Below are 20,328 nucleotides of genomic sequence, written 5' to 3'. Positions count from 1 at the left end.
TCTCCATAACAAAAAAACATTGTCTACAAAATGTTTGTATAATAAAATGTTTTCTTCATATTCACTTCTTAATATGTATGTATATTCCCAGGACGCCATCACGATGTTTGCATAGGAGTTAGCGCATGGGGTACCCATGGTTACTCCCCTTTTTTGTAAAAAATAGTTTCCTTCATATACAAAAACATTATTATTAAGGACGATGTCCATTAACATAGCACATTTAATTATTAAGTCTCTAGGTATATCATGCTCAATTAAAAACAATCTCATATATTCAATGCCTATGCCATTTGGAATGGATGAGAAAAGAGAATTTACATCCAGAGTTACCATATAACTTATTTTTTGTCGGCTTCTTATTGTCGTGTTTTGGCTGCCTTTTCAGTTTTGTTTTTTTGGGATTTTATGGACTAATGTCTGCCACATCTGCTCAGGCTAAGGCTGATCAGTACTCCCTGTCTCCAATAGACACAATCCATGTGTCCTAAGCGCCTACAATAGGACATTATTTTCAACAGATCTGCAATTGTCCAGCCTCTGCTGTCAGCCTCATCCTGTGGATACACATAAAACTGTGAAAAGATTACACAGAACTATATAATGTTTACTGTTAGGATTGCTTGGATGAAAGCTATGAAGAAAGGAGTGACTCAGTTATACAATATTGTATTGTAAGGGACATTTGAGGCATTGTGCCATATGACAGCTGTAGATGTAGATAAAATAATACATACAGAAGATGTACATGCCAAAAGGAATGTATAGGGTAGGGTACAATAGGAGGTATATGGGTATTTAGGCATATGATGGCTGTGCTACCCAGCATAGGCCATCATATACATTAAATAGACCATAAAATTAAAAGTTAAAAGTATTAACATCTTTGCACAAAGATTTAACCATGAGTAAGAACTATTTATATGTACACCACAAACAGACTCCAATCTGGCTAACAACAGGAAAAAACAATGCTCATACTTAACAGTGAACTTGCAAGCCACCCTAAAAATGGGTCTATATTATAACCTCAAAGGTTTAATACTTCGAATGCATAAAGATCAAACTTTATGCATCGAAGTCTTAAACCATCGAACAGTTATAAACAAAAGACTAAAACAAAAAAAAATTAAACTAAAGTGTTTAGGCAGGGGGGCAAGCCACATAATGCATCCGAGATTATCCAAGGGCTACTAACTCTGGGCAAGACCTCAATCCAAATTGTAGCTTGCTACAGATCCCCCACCATGCCCCAGGATTCCCACTCCTCATTTCTTGATACACTGGAAAATATTAGGGTACAACCTAACACCCTAATAAAGGGCGATTTCAACTACCCCACCATTAACTGGGAAAACTACTCATGTACCAACTCTTGTGCTCAACATTTTCTGGAATTCATAAATTCCAATGCCTTGGATCAACTTATCCACACCCCCACCAGGGGCAGCAGTATCCTAGACCTGGTTATTACCAACATGGGCAACCCGTGTTGCACATCAGAGGTCAATTCCTCGTTGGTCAGATCCGACCACAAGCTAATCACCCTAGACATCCACATCCTGCCCCCACCCCCCATTAGTGAAACCACCGTAAAAATTTCTCCAAAGCCAACTTCACGCTTCTTAAGACGGAAGTAGCAAAATTCACGGCACCCATGTTGACAAACAATAGAGGTACAACTGCTGAATCCTATACAAATGCACTTTATAAGCACTTACACGAGTGCATGGCTCATGCAATCCCTAACAGAACCAAGATGCTATCCCCCAAAAAAATGAAGCCAATATGGTGGTCCCCTGCCATAAACAAATTCTACAACATAAGAAAGAAACTTGCAAAAAAGAGTAAAATCCCATGATTGGAGGAACTCTGTGGTCGGCCTCAGTAAGAAGCTGAGATCCCTCATAAAATCCTCCAAAGCTAGTTACGAAAAAAAAAATCAATACGGATTCTAAAGACAACCACAAAGCATTCTATAGCTATGTCAAGAATCTCAATGGCAACACTCAGATCTGCTCTGTTACAGCACAATCACACTAAATATAAAGAACCAACTGATATTGCCAACATCCTGGCAGATAGGTTCAGTGCTAACTTTACCCCCCCCTCTCATCCCCTAAAGGGCCCATCTCTATACCGGAAGAATGCAAAGTTCCTATAATCACAGCTGGATAGGTAAAAAAACACACTCTCCAAAGACAAGAACACAGCATCCATGGGACCTGACAACATCCCAGGCTGTGTTCTACATGAACTACAGAATGAACTGGAATCCCCACCTAAGTACCATGTTCAATCATAGCCTCACTGAATGGCACACAGCAACGGTTATCCCACTCCACAAAGGGGGAGCCACCACAGACCCCGGGAACTACCGCCCCATTAGCCTGATGAGCCTTGTCTGCAAGGCTATGGAACGTATCATCATGGAACTTATAAACAATGACATTGATAATCTCCAAACTCTGAACCCCACCCAGTTCAGGTTTGTAAAAGACAAATCATGTCTCCTAAACTTGATAGACTTCTTTGAAGCTGTCACCAAAGCCATAGATCAGGGTAAGGTGGTTCACACAACTTATCCAGATCTCGCCAAGGCTTTCAATACCATCCCCCACTCTGGAATCATAGATAAAGTCACTAAACTAGGTATAAATCCCTATGTCACAAGGTGGATTGCCAACTGGCTCACTGACAGAACCCACATTGTGAAAGTAGTAGACTCCAAATCCAACTTCAAACCAGTGACAAGTGGAGTACCACAGGGTTCATTCCTGGGTCCTCTCCTGTTTGGTATCTACTTCTCTGAAGTACAGGCTAACACAGAAGGTCTTTGGCTAACAAAGTTCGCAGATGACTGCAAACTAGGAACCATAATCAAAACTCCTAATGATGTGGACATCCTACAAAAGGGCCTCACTGAGACAGATGCCTGGTGCCAAAGCCATGGCTTCAAGCTCAATACCAAAAAGTGCAGTCATCCCTTTTGGTAAAAACTCTGTACTCATGAACTACCACATAGGCGGTAGTCTACTTAACACTGAAAGTGTGATAAGAGACCTTGGGACACAGGTGGACAGTAGTCTCTCTTTGATAATCACATTGCCACAGTTGTCAGGAAATCCTTCTACATGGCACACCTCATCACAAAAGATTACTCAACCTGGAAAAAAGATGCCATTGTTCCCCTCTACTCATCACTCATTAGACCCATTATAGAGTACAATGCCCCTTTTGGTATGTATCTCACAAGATATCTACAACAACTGGAAAGGCCACAGAAATACCTCACAAAGAGAATTACCGGCCTCAAACAGATGCCCTACGCAGACTGTCTCAAAAAACTCCAGCTTTACTCTGTCACATATCGTCTACTCAGAGGCGATCTCTGCCTAACATACAAAGCTATGTCAAACCCTGTGCTGTTGGACATGCTCCACTTAAAGAAACTCCAATCCCTCAGAGCTACACGCTCTAAACCTTGTCACCACAATAAACAGAACATACTGGAGGGACAGATTCCTGTGTCAGAGACTTCCCGTACTCCGGAACAAACTACCTACCTATATCAAACAAAGCTCCTCATTAGCACCTTTCAAGAAAAATCTTGATGATTGGATGGAAGATAGGAAATTCACCCCGGGGATCACTTCTGTGGCTCTGCTCGACAGGGGCACAGGAAAATAATTTTCTTGGGTGGCGAAAGCCAGGGTACCTTTTGGCTAGACTTATATAGGCCCTAGGGCCAATAGACTAGTACCTACCTATGAACCTATGCCTTTAACCCACTAAGCTGTCTACTTAACAGCTTAGGCCATGACTATAATTTGTCTCCTAGAAAACAACAAAGTGTAAAGATTTCTCATTTTTTTTTTGTCGATGATTTAAAACTGTATAGCTCATCAGATGAGAAACAGAAAGTACAACTGCAGATGATATAAGAATGTAATTTGGTCTTAATAAATGTGCAAAAGCAACCTTTAAAGCAGGAAAACATCAGTTTGGGAAAAGAATGTGATATAAAAGGACTTGAGCAATAGGAAGTGTATAAATATTTGGGAATTGATGAAGGATCAACAATAAAACTTGAACAAATGCAAAGAAAACATAAGACTTAAATTAATCCTGAAAACAGCATTGACATCTATGAACAAAATCTAAGCTATAAACCAATTTGCTCTTCCTGTCCTAACTTACAGTTTTGGAGTGATTGACTGGCCCCAAAATGTGTTGAATAGATTAGATAGGAAAACAAGAAGGATGCTTCACACTCACCAAATGATTTATAAAAATCAGTGCATACTAAGATTATGGGTGCCTGCAGTGGTGCAGCGGTTAGCACTGCTGCCTCACAGCAAGAAGTTCTCCGGTTCAATCCTCGGCTGGGGTGCCTTCTGTGCGGAGTCTGCATGTCCTCCCTGTGGTCGTATGGGATTCCACCGGGTGCTCCGGTTTCCTCCCTCATCCCAAAGACATGCTGTAGGTAGATTGGACACTCTGAATTAGCCCTAGGCATGAGTGTGTGCATGTGTGTGCCTTCTGTGAAAGGTTGGGCACCGGGCTGGCAACTCGACACCATAAAACTCCACTGCCAGTCATGAGTGGACAGGTGATCTGCTGTGGTGACCCTTAACCAGGAAAAGCCAAAAGAAGAAGAAGTGCATACCAAGATTATATATTCCCCATTCTGATGGAGGGGTGGGCTTCCTTGAAATTGATTACATGTATAGATCTGCAATTGTGGGACTTCACACATATCTGCTGACCTCACAAGACCCAAATGTAGTGAATGTTTTGAAATGTGAGGAGAATAAATCCAAGATGACTTCTCTGCTTATTCTAGCAGATGCATATCAGCATCAACCAGGAATGGAAATCAGACCAGAAGAAGATAAAAAAACAGGCAGCAACTGAATGTGCCAAAAAACAAAAGAAAGAATATAAGGTAAAGGACCAAATGAGAAGGCAATAAATGTGGAAAATGCATAAATATAGTTGCAAGTATAGAAAACGTCTAGAAGAACTTCATGTTGATGCAGGAATGGCTAAGGAGAGGCAAATTCAAACCAAGAGATGAAAGTTTAATATTGGCAGGCCAAGACAGTGGGCTGCGTACACTTTAGTTTACAGAGTCCATTGAACATGTGGGAGAAACAGACAAATGTAGGTTTTGTAAAACTGAATTGGAAATAGTCACACACCTTGTTGCTGGTTGTGACATGCTAATGGCAGAAGGACTGTATACTGAAAGGCATAATAATGCAGCAAGATTGTTGCACTGAGGATTGTGCAAATACTATGGTATTGAAGTGGCTGAAAAACACTGGAAACATGAGCCACAAAGCATTATAGAAAATGATGAAGTTTACATTGCATGGGATCATCCATTACCAACAGTTCAAAAGACAGATGCTAGGAAACTGGATATAATGGCCATTAAAAGAAGACAAAAGTAGCATTGATCATTAAAATCATCACACCACTGACTACAGTGTCTTGCATACAGAAAGGACAAAGTCATAAAATATCAGGATTTGCAGGCAGAAATGAGAGCAATGTGGAAGAAAGATACACAGACAGTCCCAATAGTAGTAGGAGAAATGGGTCTTATAAAAAAGATTCTATAATTGTTTTAGAAATGATATGTTACAATACATGTAACTCAATATGAATTGTGAAAGGAGTCATTACTGGACACATTGTGGGTGCTGCGAAGAGCACTTCTGGCTGACATCAAAGATTGAAAGAATACTAATTTAATGAACTTTAATCATACTTTGACTTAGGAATGGCGTCCATTCCCGTCATGGTATTAGAAACACAAAAGATTTGGAGAAATTTAAAAAAGGCAGTTACCATAGCAGATACAGGCAGAGTTAGGTTGTCCTGACATTATGACTGCATTGTTGTTAGTACAATCCACAGACATGACAAACATACAGGCACAACTATTCCAGTTGCTAACCTGTTGTAATGTGAACTGCAGTGTAAGGATATATACATCCTTAGGATGACAGAGAAAAGTAGACTCATATTTGTGAATACTGTATTCCTCCACAGGCTGCCTAAAAATCCCCAAAAATGCTGCTATTCCTCCTAATATTGTTGTCCAACTTTGCTAGAAAGCTTCCAAAATCTGCACAGCTTAACCCCCAGAATGGTTGTGTATCTCTAAGAGTATTTAAGTTTATACCTGTTTGTCCAGCTCATAGGGAAAAGTAGGTCAAGTTCATTGAATATACAGGAACTACTTTATTTTGCTGGCATGCATTTGTGACTTACAGTGCAGCTTGTTGTCTGTACTCATCCCTGACATCTCATGGCCACAAGCTCATGTTGGAGACCTCTGAAAGTATATGTGCCTCACTACTTCACGACTATATATCATGCTACCAGTCAATCAGAAATCACATTGTGAACACAGTGATTCACTCACTACCATTTTGCTCCTCATGAAAGTGACATGATTTCCAGAGGAGATTCAGGAGAATGTCTGCTTTTGGTGGTGTCTGCCAGAAGGCAATAGCATGTTGCTTGAAGCAGAATAAGATTCATAGCCATTTTGGGGAATATCTAGTAGGCCAATGAGAGGCAGCATTCAACAAGGTTAATGCCTGTCATGATCTTGCTAAGAAGTTGTCCTCAGGCCATATTAATCACCAAGGTAGTAGAACACTGCAAACATCACTAGGATGACCTGGAGCAGAGGAACCTTGATGATCTCCAAGCACAGGAATCTGAGGTTAGATAGCAATGCCTTAAATGGTATAATAGGTGGAGAGCATTTTTTTAAACAGTTTTATAATTTTCTGCTTTTTCCCTGGTTTATGTTTGGGTCTGTTGTTGCTAGTGGCAAGTATTTGTCAAGATCATCTAGAAAAATATGTGTCTGCTACTGTCTGGATCTTGCACATCAGATGGAGGTGGTGTTCATTACAGTGAATGCAATATACTTGCTGTATTCTAGGTGAGATTTTGCAGGACCTTGTTATGAGTTTGTGCTATGCTGCACCATCTCATAGTGACTGTACACTAGCTTGGGTGTCCCCATACATAACTGTCATATTTTGTTTAAACATGTTAACATTTGAAAGAAGGACACTCTCTTATCTGTTACTTGCTAAGGGAAAACACATAAGGAATTGTTCTGCTGTGTATCTTAGTTTATAGTTATAACAGTTTTCTGATGTACCTTTCCTTTCCCTTTCTGCATGAGAAAAGTATGAAAACAATAGCATTGTCTTTCTCAACAGGCAAGAAATGCTTTTAGACTAGCAATGCCTGGTTCCTCTCACAAGTGTTGACATGTCATATAACTAATTTAGTCCAATATCAGGCTAAATTCATGATGGTTAACTTCCCATTTTGTCTCTTTACTGCAGGTAAGGATAATAGGTTTGCTCAGCAGACAGTTTCAGTGTATCCTCCACCTGTTGAGGCTGTGGTTGAGGTGCATGAGCACATTGAGACTAGATGCACCTCACCAGAGGAGGTTTTTGGTCTTTAATTGGCATGTAATTGGCATGTAACTCACCTGCATTGCCATTTCAGCCTTCATACATTCCATGTTGATGTTTTCTTTCTCCTGAAGTGACTTTTCAGAGGATTCACTTTAATACATTGCAGTATGCTCAATTATGGCAATCTGTTGTGAAATATGAAAATATGAAAAAAATGTGAAATTAAATGCTACCTGTTTGAAACTAGTAGTAAACAATTGTCGATAACTCTTTGTCCATGCATGGTGTGATGATTTGAGGTATTGCCGGCTATGCCAGGAGAAGTAGGGCAGTGGATGTATAACATATACTAGCATAGCTAGCTGGAGCTTAGTAAATAATTATATGTGATTTGTATATCAAACTGATTTGTACAAATGCTTGTGTTGAAAATGTATTTATAAAGCTGCTTGTGTTAAAAATTTAACAACAGTTGGTCCTGCTGGACAGACAAGAAATACACCCGTGTATCATACTGCATTGTAACTCTTGAAATGAATATATTGTAACAGAGGATATTGGAAATGAAAAAGTTAATCTCAGTCCAGCTAGCTGTGAAAAATCATCTGAAATTAAATTACTTGATTTAGGCCATAACAATTGCATTTTACAGTCCTGACTGCAGCCAGAGATGAAATGTCTGTGATAACCAGGACTAGGAATCCTACAGTATTGTCCTTAGCGTTGAACTAATTGCTAATTTTGAAATGGTTTTATATCTTCCAGATGCTATAACACATCTCAGCAGAGCAGATGTGTATATGGTCACAAATATGTGCTAACATTCTGGTTCAGTTTCTGGTAAAGGGGGTGGTGTGGGAACCAGAGTCAGATGACCAGATATATATGATATCATTATGTAATCCAGCACTAAAATTATGTTTTAATACTAGATGAGATTTAAGTCTCAGAGCAGTCTGTTTTTGAAACCTGACAAAGTAGGAAAACCACGCACCCACTTCATCTATTTTTGATTTAGTAAGTAACCAGGGAATAGTACTTCTTTAGATCAGTCAGGAAAAATATAGTGAGATTAGTGAAGCATTATTTTTCTGTATCTGTGTGAATCTTTCCAAGTGTGTTATTTTTAATATTTCCTGTGAATGAAACTCTGGTATTTATTGTAAATCAATATTTAGTACTTTCACGTTCTTTTATTATTTATTATTAATTATATTTAATTTTTTCATTGTGGCTGTTTTTTGGAAAATATTTAACTTTTGAGAGTACTCATATTTATTTGGTGACACTGTGGCCACTCCTGAAAGCCTTGCTGCATCAGTCAAACACTACCATTTCTACTAGTATTAATTTTACTCAGTATAACTGGGTACCCTTGTAAGAGCCTTAGAGTAGCTGGCTGGTGGCAGTATAACTTCCTTACAGTCTGGTCAAAGATAGAAGAGCAAGTAAATCTCTGCCAGCTTTTCCAAGGTTTGTGTGTGTGTGTGTGTGTGTGTGTGTGTGTGTGTGTGTGTGTGTGTGTGTGTGTGTGTGTGTGTGTTTGTCAGCTACTTACAGCAGGGACACAGAGCACTGGTTTCACAGAGTGGGTGGTGGTGAACTTGGGTTGGAACACTCAGTTGAGGACTCAACTCTACAGCTGTGCCAGTGAAGAGTCTTTTTGGGGGCGTGGAGATAGACAGGGAAACCCAGCAACAGGACTGAGTTTGTTCCCTGTGTGCTCTTAAGGGAAATTGTGTTTGGTGCAAAGAGCTGCATCTGGAAATACTGTATGTATCTATTTTTGTTACAAGTGAATGTCCCTCACCAGTGTCTGTGGTAAGGATTGAGACCCCTTAATCACTGACCCAGAGCAGGGATGTCACATATGGTATACAATCTATAACATTTTGACATTTTTAGCATGACTCTTCATACCATGCTCCTCAGTGATGTACAGCTTAACTTTGTCATATGTATTTATACCTATGAAAATTTGTAATATTCACAACAGCACTTTACATTCTTGATTGTAACAGTGCCAGATTAACAGTAAAGAAATACAGATTAAACACCAAAATCTGACATATTTGCTTTCAAATTTGCATTTTAGATGGGATTTTCATTTAAAAAGTCTTATCAAAGTTTAACATCAAGCAGATGGAAGGTAAAAGGACGGCCACAAATTTACAGGACTGAGAGTGTTAAATATTACTAATGAAGGACATCTGAAAGGTAACCTGCTACAGGCAGGTATAAATTACATAGCTAAGGAAATCTTTTTTTTTGCAGACATTAAATATTTTAGATCTACAATGACCCTCTGATGAAAGGCAATCTGCTACAGGCAGGTATAAATTACATAGCTAATGAGATCTTTATTGTGGACATTACATTTTTTAGATCTACAATGAACCTCTGAAAGACAATGTCCCAAGGAACCACATTGCTGAACACAAATGCCCAAAACACCATAGGTAGGCTAGCCCCTCAACCCCACAAAATTATATATACCAACCCTATACTTGCACAGATATGATCATGGTAGAAATCTCCCAAAACAGTGACAAGAACTTCATTCCTTAAAAATATATATGAGCTGCAGTAGTTTAAAGCAAATAATCATAGATCTGGTGCTTTACAGCACAGTAGATTGTGCTGAAACAGTTTCCTGTATCTGCTATAATCCAACTACAGTGTGAATAATGCCTTGTCATTAAAATTAATGATTCATTGTTTTCATGCATGATTCCACAGTAGGACTACCCTGTAGTGGGTCATATAACAAAGATGCCACCAACAAAAATAATTGTTCTACCAATGCAAATACACAGATATAACTCAAATTTAGAGATGGAGGGAATTGATAGAGTGAAGAAGTTTTTTTTAACAGCAGCTACGACACACTGTTTTTTTTTTTTTGTAATGATGCCTATGTTAACAACAAATTGTATGTGCAGCTACAGCATATTAAATTCAAACCTCCAAGTACTCCCAGCCTGCCTGACAAAATAATCAGTGGAGATTACAGGCAAAACTACAAATTGTCTAGCTAAAGCCAAATGAAGTCCAAGATACTTTTTTTACAAACAGTGCATTACAGTTATCATTCTGGATGACAATAATTTGCAGAATCATCATAACAGTATAAATAAACAGGAAAATCACAGAGCAAAAAATTGAAATAAAGAGGCAAATTAATTCACAGAAGCAGAAGATTAACCTGGACAATTTTTATTGTGTTAGCTAAAATTTTAATTTATCAAGTAGTTTATCCTCTCCAGACCCATTTCCACAAAGCTTGCCTTATGACTATTTCATTCATCAATGGCTCTGTACTACAACCTCATCATTCCCTGTTTTTTTTCTGAGAAATAAGACCTCTTTATATTTGTCATCAGTTGCCAGATTTATGTTTTGAAATGATGACGTCTTTATATCAAACAACTCCCACTCTCTCTCCCTTTCTAGATGTCTTTTTTTGTTTTGCAAGCATGGTACCCACCTTTTGGATCCTCTGGATTCTATTGAGGTACATTAAAGTTTTTGGCATGTCCTCTGTCTCCCTCATCCCCTGTTGAGACCATACATGTGAATCTCTCTTGATGCAGAATATGTTCTTTTTTCCAGTCTGCTAAAGTTATCTTCCCTGTCTCTATTGTGTAGCTAATGAATTCACCAGACCTACCCAGAGTAAACAAGTAGGAGTCTTTTCAACCATATTTAAAGAGGAAAAATTGCATTATGTCAATTAGTTGTGGTTTTTCGCTGAATAAAGCAGCATCCTATCATTTTTTCTTACTGCAGACTCACTGTACTTTCATAGCTTTTGATTTTCTCAAAGCACTTGAAGCTCAAGTCTTTTCTTTTTATTGGACATTCTACTTCACTGACATTTTGTGTACTTTTAATACATTTCTGCTCAGATGTATTAGGTTATGTATCTTTGTCCTGAAAATAGTTCAGATTGTAATATTTTAGAGCAGCTTGACACATTTGAATTTGTTCTTATTCTTTCTATAGTTTTATATGAAGTATGTTGTACACCTTGGTTTGAAAAAAGGCACACATTTCCTTCCAGGCCTTGTGCAGGGTCACTTACAAAGACAATGAAATGGGACAACTGCAGTATTACTTGTTATGTCTCTGAGAAAAGTACTGTTCTTTTGAACATGTATACTCCACTTAGTAGGACACTCTCTGGAAATATAACCAGTGATTTAGCCATGCTAGCACACTTGGGTTCCTTCCAAACCTGGTATAATATTATGTTAACTGCTTTACTAAAGCCTAAACAGGTCATGTAAGCCACTCTTTCTGATCTTATACCTTGATTAGCTTGGAACAGCTGCACTGGCTTTCAGTTAAATGACTCATAGTAATCTTTCAGGTGAATTAAATTTGTTTGGCTTCATCTTCCTCTTGTGAATCCCTGATGTTGTGCTTCCTATGAAACAAAGACCTCCGGATATTTTAAAATTCTGTCATGTAACAATGAATGTATATTTTCCTGTGACATGGCAGCAGTTTCTTTGCTCTGCCTTTTTTGAGATTTGTTTTCTTGATCCTTACTTGCTTTCTTACATATTTATAAGAATTATTTTTGCCCTCTCTTGATTAAACTGTCTATTTTTTCTTCTGCTTGAGTATCAGCTCGTTTTTGTCCCTTGTTTGTTTCATTTTACTTGATGTATTTCTATCCCCAGGAATCATGAACAGTCTGTGCAAGAACAGTCTATTCTTGCATGGACTGTTCCGTGTAGGAATACAGCAGCAGCACGCCCTACTTATTAATGAGGGCACGCTGCTGTATTCCTACACCTACACGATCCGTGTATGAGTGCATGTATAAGTCCTGCATGGACACTTAAACACACCCCTTAACTCTGAAAGGTGCTTTCAAACAAGGAAGTAGCATAATATTAGATCCTGGCTCTAATATTATGTGCTATTTCAGTGTCCGCTCTAATATTATACGTTATTTCAGTGTCCGTGGACACTGAAATGTAAAACTAGCATGTCAGTGTCCATGGATACTGAAGTAAGAAAATAAAAGCACACAATCCCTAAGAAGTAGCCTGCACAGTACACGACTGTCCCCGGAATGGCCAGATCCCTGCCCCACATGCCTGCAACCTGCTAATAAATATATGTATTCATTTAATATTTCTTTTTTATTTTTTTTATAATAAAAAAGAATGTTTATGCACAGCGCAGCGAGTTTGCACTCCGTGGCATTTTGCTCAGCCCAGCTTAAACGCTGTTTGACAGTCAAATAAAATTCTGAAGGTGAAATCCTTATTGCTGATGTAATGTAGTGGTTAGAACACTGATTTAGTGTGCAAGCCATGCACAGTTCGAATCCTAGCTCTGGCTAATATATTTTATGTGTGGAAGCAGTTGTAAATGAATTTTTTTGAATTGGAATGATATTTGTAAGTCATATGCCTCACGTATGGAAGTGTAGGGCTGGGAAAATACCATAGAGAAATGTAAAAAACTTTTACTATTTTTTTAAATAATTGTTTGCGGCCAGTCAAGCCTGATGCAACTCTGCTGAACCAAGTTAAGGATGGCTTAAGCATGAAAATATAAGCAATCCTTAGCAACTGTGGTTTAAGTCTTGCTAAGGGGATTTGTGTGGAGCTAAGCATAGCTTAGCTCATTTGAAAATTGGCCAATCATGAAAAAGTGTGGGAAAATAGCCTTATTTAAACCACACAGGTGAGAATACAGCCATATCTCTTCAAGTCTGATCAGGACAGCAACAATGTTAGGTGTAGGTGAGGGTGTTTGCTTTCGGGTGCAACCCTGGGGCATCCAAGAGTCCAGGGTCATGGTTGGACTCCTTATCAAAGACCACAAAGCTAGACTGCTGCAGGGTCAGTACCAGGGCTCCCAGCACAAAGTGGCATGTTATCTCACCAGTGCCACTGGCATTCCCTGAACTGGTGAGCAGGTGCGTCATCACTATGACAACCTAAAGCGTAAGAGGGGTAAGGTCTTGGTCCAGTGGATCCAAGAGGCATGAGCGGAGGACGTCCCAGAAGTTTGAAAGTATCCAGTCTGTGTATTTGTAAATAATTATTTAAAAAAATTGTATATGTTACTGTACAGGTATGCTTAATATGTGTTCTTTCCGAATACATCTGCCAACGAGAGAGCTGTGAACATCGATGCCTTAATCACAGCATCTGATCTGACTGCACCGAGAGTTTGGGAGTACAGAAATATTTGTAATATTTGCTGTAATAAATCAGAAATAAGTAGTCCTGTCTGTATATATAATTTTGCTCTAACTGTACTGAATAAATGCATGTGTCAGGCTGCCAGTGTTAGAACTCAGTAGTGCCAGCTGCTGTGTAATACAGACTTTTGTAGCAAACAATGTACAATTGAGGAGATGAAGAGTAGGCTATGTATTAGGCTGTCTGAAAGAACCTGCTAAGAAGCTGCTGTGTCAGGGCTATTGCAACAGTTACAAATGAGAAGCAGTCCTCCTGTGCAGATCATGCAGTAATACTAACTGCTGATTTCTGAGTTATAGAAAGTGTTGTTATGTCAAAAATAATAAAGCTGACTACCACAAGCTGTTGTTTTTCATTTGTCTTGTATCTGAAAAGTACAACTGTGTAGCTGCTGCAGCATGCAGTGACTGAGGTGAAGTGATGTAGCACTGTTCATCTGCATAGTTCAGAATGTGGATCGGAAATAACTGACAAAATGCAATAGTAAATATTTTCTTCAGTAATGTCTTGTACTGTGTTCCTGCCAGTATTGCCTTGTGTTAACCTTTGCATTTCAGCTGTATGTAGTCCTGAATGTACAGGAAAGTGTGAGACACTAAGAGGTACAGACTGCAAAAGTAGAGTGCGTTGACTTGATTCTAAACTGAAGTATGTTTTATTAAAATGTCCAAATGTCTAGTATTAATAATATGCTCATATTGTGTGAACAGTAACATCAACAGTTTCTTGTTCGGATTTTTGTTGTAGTTATTATGGAAAACAAATAAAAATACATTTGATAAAAAGTAGAGAATGTAGAAAAGTAAATAACTCAAGTAACAGACACCACTTCCCCAGGACCTCAGTCTGATAGGGACTGGGTCTGAAGTCACCTTTTGCACACAAACACACCACGGTTCAAATCCATAGACTGCTACTAACATGTCTTTCTAGTTCTACAGCTGCACACTTGACAATTGGTAGAAACACTAATCTATTGTGAACAAATATTTTCCCCACAGATAAAGAAATATTTGCAGAAGCAGTATAATGAGTATATATATGAAATGTGTACAAATGTTCTGTTGAGCAGCCCCATGTCTTACATATAGAAGCAGGCTAGCCATCTACACTATGCAGTCTGGTCAATACAAGCCTCTCAAATCTGTCATGGATAGCTTCCCCTGTTGCCAAGAAACCTGCACCCAGATAACATCATGGTACAAGTATGCCAAAAGCACACTTACAGAACAGCAAGACAGTGAACACATTGTTACTTGTACCAGTAAGTAGGACAGGTATGAGTCCCCTATACTTATGTAGGTAGAGTTGTCATACCTTGCCCCATAGTACTCCAGGTGCACATATGTACAGGTGTGTATGTGCTGTAGTAGCTCCATGGCCCAGGCAGAGGTTACGGGAGGGCAGAATAGTAGTGTATTGAGAAGTATCACTGAATGCAGTTGTTAATGGAATTATTTTCTCTTCCCCCACCACTCATCTGCTCCAATAATTGCACAAAATGTAATATGGGTATGTTGTTACCGAAACTTACTGTTCGGACCTTTGTTCCATTTTGTTTTTTATATTTGAAACTGTGTGCATACTAACATATCTTGTTGTATAACCATTGCTGTAGGCCTGTTGCCATAAATATAACCGGCATTCTTTTGCAATCCTGACTGCCATTCCATTTCTGTATGTGTTCTGTTGCCATGCCACTGTTACAATTCCATTGTTCTGGGTCAACTGGAACACCCATGTATGCTATGTTGACTAATGTTTAAACAATTTGTTCATGACTAACCAATACACCTTGTTAATTCTCAATTCATAGCACGTTCGGGAAGGCCGATCCCTGTGGATCTGCCTCTCCCACCTCATCTGGCAGAGGCACTAGGTCCTGGCACGTCTGGGACCCAACCCAGACCTCCCTCATCTGCTGGTGCTGCATCACCCTTGGGTGGAACCGCTGCAAGGGATGGGGCTTGTCCTCCCCCTGCACACAGGCAGGGTGAGGATCTTGTCACCCCACAAGAGGTCTGTGGCATGGTGTGCAGTGTCCTCCAGTCAGAGCTGGATGAATGACTGAGCCAGGTGAGGGGCAGGCTGGTGCAGCTTGATGGGCAGCCAGCCCCTCCAGCTCAGTCGCCAGCACAGCCACCTTTGGGGCCGTGAAGGAGTAGTGGTGACTGCCAATGGGTGGGGACATCAGTCCCACTACTACCATCTAGGATGCTCATGGACATCAGATTCACAACAACCCTCCTTGTCCAAGGTGTCTCCCCACCCATGTGTCACACACCACCCCTGTCTGCTGTCTTTTGTGTCTTGTCTGTCTGCAAATGCAACCTCTCCTAGCAAACATTCCTAACCACATTTACCTACACTCCTTTCCCAACACCCCACTCTCACCCTAAATAAAAAAGGGCATCTGTCCCAAAAAATAATTACGTCCCATACATAGCTCTGCATTTTGCCCAGAGACATGGTTCACTTACTCAATGTACCTCACTAATTATTATCATTTTATGTCACCCACACTCCTCCCTGTGGGGTGTGAGGCTTTAAATTCCAAATTGCCCACAGTCTTATCAGCTGCTGCTGTCAAAGAAATGCAAAGCTATGGTCCTTTTCTACACCCGTCCTGCACATCCCTAGCTGCCTCTCATCTTGTTTTACCCCCTGCTTGCCCCCATTTCACCACGGGTTTAAGTTGACGTAAGTGGACCTAAGCAAAGCCAAGCGGAAGCAAGCATCACTTAGCTTCATTTAGCTCCATGCAAACCCGGCTTACAACTGCTTAAAAGTGCCTTAATCACTCTGTATCCAGCAGCCCAGCTTCTGGCCAGCAACAAAATAATCAGCTGTACTTAGTCTTGAGCCCAGGATGCTACCCACTATAGTCACAACAATTTACCACTAGGTCATTTTAGCTCTGAGATGCTAGGATGTTTTTTACAACATATCACTCAGTACAGTCAGTTTACAATTGGAAAGACACACTGTGCAGTCAGGAATGATTGTTACCTAAAAATACATACATGAAAAAAAATTACATATACAGAGAGATAGATAGATATGTGTGGAGATATATATATATATATATATATATATATATATATATATATATATATATATATATAGATAGATAGATATATACATAACTAATCATGTACACATCTAAATACATATGTGAAATAAAATATGTAAAAATATATAAATACATATTTTATTTCAGATATGTATTTAGTTGTGTACATGATTATTTATGGGTATGTATATGTTCATGCACTATGGAATTTGTATAGTTTTTCACTATGTATCTTTACAAATTAATTGATTTTGATTTTCCCTCCATTTTTAGTATATATTGAGGTGATTCATAGTGATTTTTCATGGTCTGATGAAGCCCTATATGGGTGAAAGCGCTTGCCTGTTCATTCATGAATAAAAGCTTTTATATTTCTTTATTCATGGTGGATGCCTATTTGGATATCGAGCTGTTTGTTGTTCCAGTATCCTGTTGCTTCATTGTTGTTACTATTGTTTGGATTGCTGGTGGGCACTGGGACATTAACTCTCCGTGAGTCGTTTCTGTTCTTAATGTTTATTTGTTGCTGCTGCTACTATCAAAGAGTCATGGATGGGAAGGATGCAGTTAATGAAATAGAGTTGCCGTACAACATGGACAGTAGTAAAGCCTCATGTTCCCATCAAGGAGAATTTGGTCTGAACAAGACGAGGTTTGCGAACTGCCTTTCCAGTGAGGTTAATCCGCTGCTTTTGTATGAAGTAGCATCGGGGGATGACATACATGAAGGGACGGATGTTGGCTTCAATCAAGGAGAACTGCGTTTGGCTTCTGAGGGGTTAGAGGCTGATTTATTAAAACGTAAGAGGCTGCAGACACAACGTTATCATTCTGAGGTCTGCATTCAGCGTAGGATAATACCGAGAGGGCTTTGAGTCCTCAAGATGCCCACGACGGGTACACTTTATCTCACTTTGTTGTACAAGTGGCAACAACATAACATCGAGGTAAGCCTCAATTACATGAAATTATTGAACGAGCGTTTTTTACCTGAAGAGGCTGCTTTGCGTAATAATATAGAGAAACAACAACAGCAGTTGTATGAACACTTTCCGGTTACTGCTGTTGACAGAATGATTGATCCAATATTGGACAATGTTTGTTTGTTTGAGAAAAGGCTGCTAGAATAAAAGAAAAACAAGCTGAGGGGGGACATTACAGACTTTCAACTTGGTCATGTCTTCACATGGCCTAGGAGTGACTGCTCGGTTAGAGCAGAATCCAATTGTGTTGCTGTGTCTAGTAGTGATGTTAATAGTGAACAGAGACTGCCTTCTAATGTTGTGCGGAATGTATCTCTTGTTGAAAGGGGCAATATTGGGGGAGAAAATGATATTCATGCTGCAACTAATGTTTGTGAGGATTTGGTCAACCTCAATTGTAGGATGTAGATTGATATAACTAGTAGTACTACAGGTACTGGTAGTGTTACATGTATTCCCTCAATAGTTAATGACACATTAGATCGACCTGTACCTGGTACCTTAATCTTGTACCATCTGTTTCATCCGGTCAGGTGGTAGTGAGAAGGAAAGTGAAGGGACATGATACCCTATTTATGCATCTTGATGTTATGGTTGGTGATTTGGATAATGGTGTACTGCGCCCTTTCCCCATAGAGGTAATACACAGAGGGGAGAGAATGCGTTCCATGAGCAGGGGCCGACAGAAGAGGAAGCTGTCGGCCGAATCTCAGAATCAACATACATTGAAGAAGATGTGGGAATCTACAGGGAGACATTAATTCATAATATTTCCAAATGAATACTTACAGAAGCAAAGAAGGAAATATTATCTAAGGGTTTGACTTTCATTCCCTCTAGGGATAGTGACATTACAGATGTAGTACTAGATCTTTAGTTGCTTTTGAGGAATTTATCTCTTAAAATAGAGTTTAAGGATAAAATTTTTATGGAGAGAGATAGAGGCCTGAGGAAGCCCAGTACTTATATACCTAGTGTACACCCCCTGCTTGAAACATTTGGTAAGTTAGTTGAGAATGATATGTATGCGCTCAAACCTATGGGTCAGAATCGGAGGACCAAAGGAGGTAATCTTACATATGTACAAACGAAAGCACTTAATGGTCTACGGTTGGATGATACAATTAGAATTAGACCAGCGGACAAGGGTGGTGCCATTGTTATAATGGATACTGAGTTTTATAATGAATCTATGAGAAATATGCTTAGTGATGAGAGGTATTATATTAGTACTAATTTGACATCTACACATTCTCACATTTGCAGGATTAATGATATGTTAGAGGATTTAGTTAAGTGTCATATAATTACTGATGAACTCTATAAATATCTTGTTGTTGAAGAACCTGTTATTCCTGTTATTCAGGGGTTGCCAAAGATTAATAAAACATGCTATGCTCCCACCCATGAGACCTATTGTCTCGGGGAGGGGTGGTCTATGGAATCCTTTTCTTTGTATACTGAGAGAATGTTACAACCAGTAGTTGATGACAATCAATATATTTCAAGGGACACCAAGCAGTTTCTATTAGCTTTATATGCTACTATGAAGACAGTACCCTTGGACTCAGAATATACATTTGTTACAATGAACGTTCAGTCCCTCTTCACCATTATTCCCAACAGAGAAGGGGTTGAGAAGGTGCATGAGTATCTAACCCTGACCACAGAATATAGAAGGTCCTCCATTGATTTGTTATGTCTTTTCTTAGAGGTGGTCTTGGAGAATAACTTTTTTATGTTTGGCATAGAATTTTATCTACAGCGAGATGGCGTAGCTATGGGCACATCATGTGCTAATAGCTATGCCAGTCTTTTTATGGCTGCTTGGGAAAAGGAGATTTTGTTTCAGTTAGATGGTTTTATAAATTATGTCCTTTTTTATGGGCGTTTTGTGGATGATTTGTTTTTTGTTTGGAGAGGCACTCAAGATGAATTTTTACGTTTTTTTTTTAACAGACCAATAACTCCTATGACTATTTGAAGTTTAGTTTTGAATATTTACCTCATAGAATATCTTTTTTAGATGTTTATGTTGAGAGGTTGGATAGTGGTTTAATCAATACAGGTGTTCACAGGAAGTCATGCCACTGTAATGCCCTCTTACATAGGCATAGCATGCACCCGGGTTATGTATTTGCAAATGTAGTTAAAGATCAAGCTGTTAGGGTGTCTCTATATAACCTTACAGATGGTGGTTATAGGAAGGAATTTAATGACTTGAGATCTAGGCTGGGTGCCAGAGCCTATGGCACTAGAGAAATTGAGGGTGGGATGGCCCACCTTACTGATCTCAGAAAGGATGTAGCTGCACCATATTTTTCAGATATTGCAGGGAATGTGGAGCCAGGTCCCATGGATAAGCCTGCAGTTATTTGGGTACCTATGTTCTACACTAAGGATATAGGATTACTTAAGGATGTAAATAGGAAGCATTGGTGAATTCTTGTGGTAGATCCAGACATCAATAACTTTGTTGGTGAAATCCCACAATTTATATACAAGAATAAACCCATTTTGAGAAGACTTTTATGTTATCCTAGAGTCAATTATGGGGCTGTTGAGCCTGGGAATGTGGG

This window comes from Protopterus annectens, chromosome 3.part1 (assembly GCF_019279795.1).
Source record: "Protopterus annectens isolate FY-2018-M chromosome 3.part1, PAN1.0, whole genome shotgun sequence".
NCBI lineage: Eukaryota > Metazoa > Chordata > Ceratodontiformes > Protopteridae > Protopterus > Protopterus annectens.
The sequence above is the reverse complement of the archived record's forward strand: the minus strand, read 5'-3'. Positions refer to the sequence as shown.